Below are 4,247 nucleotides of genomic sequence, written 5' to 3' on the forward strand. Positions count from 1 at the left end.
GCGGAAAGAGACGGTGATTAATCAATATTCGACAAAAGCGATTTATCACCAGAAATATGATCGGAAGCGCTGGAGTCTACCACCCATGATCCAACGATATTAGAATGTGCAACTGAGGTTACTTGTGGAGATGTCTGATTACTTGCTCGATATTGAAGGTACTTATTATGTTCTTCGGATAAACAAACCCGTTGATTACCTGTGGTGGCAGTCTGAGCAACAGGAGCATTCTTGGGTGGTCGACCATACAGAGAATAGCATATTTCATGAGTGTGTCCAAACCTATTACAGTAACTACACTTAGGTCGAAATCTTCCAAAACAACCTATTCTTTGTCGATTCTTCATGGACTGTGATGTTCGGTTTTCTGATCTCCTTATTAAGGGTTCTGAAGAAACCATAGGACTTGAATTTCCAATTCTTATATTTTTGGAATTAGAAATATTAAACACGAAAGACATGTTGAATTGAAGAGAGATGACTGGTTGAAATCAGTGATAAAAGCTGCAGAAACAATACTGAACCGTCGAAAAATGTTGTTCCGGTGACTGTTTCTTGCAAAATCCCTGTGGGTGGGGTCGGACTAGGCAGGCGACCACGGTAGAATAAGGATCTATCTCTAAACACGTCAAAAAATTTAGATTTCGCTGGAAAAAGATGATCTGACACACCGGAAAACTGACAGAGGTAAAAATACTATTTACGCCAGCAAGTAATCTGGTAAAAAATCAAAGTTACAGCCGGAATCCAGGGAAAACTGTTCACTTCGGCAAGTAATGTTCACGTCGTAAAAATACTGTTTACGCCGGACCTCAATTTTTTTTTTTTTTTGTTTTTTTTTGTTTTTGTATTCTTGTTCCTGAGTCACTGGTATTTTGCACAGCAATAGATCTCTCATGAAAGCTCTGATACCATGTGAGAAAATATGGGAGAAAATATTATTATTGAATTGTGTATCTACATTATTACATTGAGCCCTATTTATAGACACTACTTCCTAATCCTTTTCCATGTAGGATAGTATATACAAATCCTATTCCTATTCTAACAGGCATCATTTTATTTGGTGACGAGAAAAGAATGAAGATGGACGATCATGAAGATCTGTTTGATGTATTTCTTGATAACTGTGTTGCTGCTCTTTCTTGTTCTCTATCTCCTAATCATGGATGGAGAAATGGTTTACAATCCATGATATCTTTGCTTGAGGACCCTGAAGAGAAATACCGTGATTACTTAGGAAAAGAAAAAAGAAAGGACCATGAGACGGATGATGATGAGGAGGAAGAGGAAGAGGAAGAGGAAGCATTACGAGTGAAGGATCTAGTTTTAGCTAGAATTACCAGATCAATGATCAAGGACTACAAAAAAATATGGGAAGTAAGTTGCGGGAGAAATTTGTCCGTCAAACCTTAAAATATAAAAGTTTTCAAGTGAGGAACAACTTCAGATTAGGTGGTAAGGCGAATAAGGCCATTTCGGCGGTGAAAATCCTGCATGAAGGGGAGGTAGGAAAAAGACAACACCGTGTTTGGACATTTCAGGAGTTTGTTATCAATAGGATCCTGGAGGAGTTAATATTTAATCTGACAAGTTTGTACGCTTATCTTCCAAATTCTTTCATTCCACTAGAAGTAGCTAAAGAAATGATCAAAGTTCTTGAGATGCTTCAGACTCTTGGAACATTGTTCTGTACTGTGGAAACATATGGAATTTTAAAGAAATCTTCTTGGAAATGTAGTTGTTACAAGGAATAATGCGACGTATTTTGCAAAATTGCATGCAACTAAAGCAGAAAGCATCAAAGTATTGACATCTCTTAGCGAGAGCGAGATAATCTCTCTTCCAAAATTCACTGATATTCGAAGTTTATGCCTCAAAGGAGCATGTTTAATTTTATGTACTGCTTCCAGCTCATCAAAATTGTGTACAAAAGAAATGAACCCGCTGGAGATGGTCATAATTGATGAAGCTGCTCAACTGAAAGAATGTGAATCTACTATTCCCTTACAGCTCCCTGGTCTCCGTCATGCCATACTTATTGGGGATGAGAAACAATTGTCTGCAATGGTTCATAGCAAGGTTTTTCATTAATCTTGTTATTGGTTGTTGTTAAAAAATCAGTTTCATGCTCTTTTATCATTGACAAAATGTCTATTATTGGCAGATATCTAAGAAGGCAGACTTTGGAAGGAGCTTGTTTAAGAGACTAGTAAATATTGGGCACAACAAGCACCTTCTTAATGTTCAATATAAGATGCATCTGCAATAAGTCTCTTTCCAAATAGAGAGTTCTATGAGAAGAAAATTATGGATGGTCCGAATGCGAAAGAAGCAATGTATATGAGAAGAGATTTCTTAAAGAAAATATTTTTGGCTCCTATTCTTTTATTAACATAAGCAATGGGAAAGAGGAGCATGATAACAAACACAGCATTAGAAATCTCGCAGAAGTTTATGTTGTAACTGAGATAGTTGCCAACCTTTATAGAGGTAATAATATATCTTTCAGGAACTTCATTTTTGCTTATAATGTGTCATTCTTGTTTTCACTCATGTATCTTGGTTAGAAAATCTGATTTAGTTTTCTGAATTATAGAGTTTGTTACTTCAAGGAAAAAGGTTTCTGTTGGTTGTATATCTCCTTACAAGGCTCAAGTTTTTGCGATTCAACAAAAACTTAGACAAAAGTATAGCACATATGTCAACAACCACTTCTCAGTGAACGTGCGCTCTGTTGATGGTTCTCAAGGCGGTGGAGAGGATTTGATAATTTTCTCCACTGTTCGTTGTAATGGGAGTGGATCAGTGGGTTTCCTTTCTAATAGTCGGAGAGCAAATGCAGCACTGACTCAAGCAAGGTACAATTAGCTGGACAACAACATTACATGTAAAATATGTTAATGTTAGGAATGGTTATAAATTATAATTGGCTATTCTTGTCTTAAAGTTGTTTTTCAGTTATCATTCAGTGAAAAGCTAATACCATCTCAAAAAAAATTCAGTGAAAGATAATTGTTGAGCATGTTCGTATTTGCTTCCTTGGTTTTGTATGCAGATACTGTCTTTTGATCTTAGGAAATGCGACAACTTTGGTTAAAAGCGGTTCCATTTGGAAGAAATTAGTCATTGACTCTAAGGCTCGTGGTTGTTTCTCTGATGTTAATGAAGACAATAGTTTGATTCAATCGATTTTGAGTGCTACCATTGAGGTTGGCCAAATTGAAACATTACTCAGCATGGACTCCCATCTATTCAAAACAGCCAAGTGGAAGGTGTGCTGCTTCATCTCGTTTATAATGGATCTTAAAGTTTCGTTTCTTTGAGCCAATTTTCTCTTTGAAAAATAATTTAAAGTCCTTACCATAACCCCCTAAGCATATGCTAGCAACTTTTGCGTAAACCATTGATGAAAGGTATTTTTTCACATGTTTGTTTTTTGAATCTTGATGGCCAAAACACAGATATGTTGAATTTTTATTTTGCTAGTAAGCTGTATATATCAATAGTACTGGCGCTTGGCAGTCTTTCTTTTGAGTGCTTGTTCTGTTATTTTTGTTTGCAATTTGGAGAAATAACAGGTTCCCTGCTATTATAAACTAACAAATTTTCTTCAGTGAGGATTTCTCAAAATCGATAGCCAGAATTAAGGATGCCGAGATCCGTAAAGAAGTGATCTCACTTTTGGTGAAGCTTTTAAGTGGTTGGCGAATGTCAGAAAAGCAGAGTAATGGAAATTCATCTAAACTATTGGGGATCTACAGTGTCAAGCACCTAAAGTTAATTTGGACCATAGATGTTCTGCTAGTGAACTCTATATACTTTCAAGTACTAAAAATCCGGGACATCTTACCAGGATTTCAAATACCAAAATTGGCAGACATCCGTTTTGGTAATTATCCAGTGGATATGATGAATCGTTACAAATGCAAGCGTGTGGAGCGGTAACAACTCGTCTTAATTAATTCTTTCTTAGATTTGAATTGCTATCTCTGTATGTCCTTAAAAATATTAACACTTGAAGAACCATCGAAGTGCTAACTTCACAAGTTTTTTTTTTTTTTTTGTAGAAATTTTGTACTTCCAATGGCTTGGCGGATGGATGGAAATCATGTCTCGAAAATCAGCTTAGCACAGAGTGAATCAGACCAGAACTTGGCATGTCAACCGATTGCTATGTGTTTGAGGTACACTAGGATATTCAAGAAGTTCCGAGGGAGTCTAGGGTGTATAGCAAAGGGTGCTTC

General features: G+C 36.5%; 1 pseudogene; it reads left to right on the forward strand.

Moving 5' to 3' along the window:
• Positions 1 to 1,086: 1,086 nt before the first annotated feature.
• On the forward strand, positions 1,087 to 3,948 carry LOC132048968 (uncharacterized; annotated as a pseudogene).
• Positions 3,949 to 4,247: the final 299 nt, after the last annotated feature.

This window comes from Lycium ferocissimum, chromosome 3 (genome assembly GCF_029784015.1).
Source record: "Lycium ferocissimum isolate CSIRO_LF1 chromosome 3, AGI_CSIRO_Lferr_CH_V1, whole genome shotgun sequence".
Classification (NCBI taxonomy): domain Eukaryota; kingdom Viridiplantae; phylum Streptophyta; class Magnoliopsida; order Solanales; family Solanaceae; genus Lycium; species Lycium ferocissimum.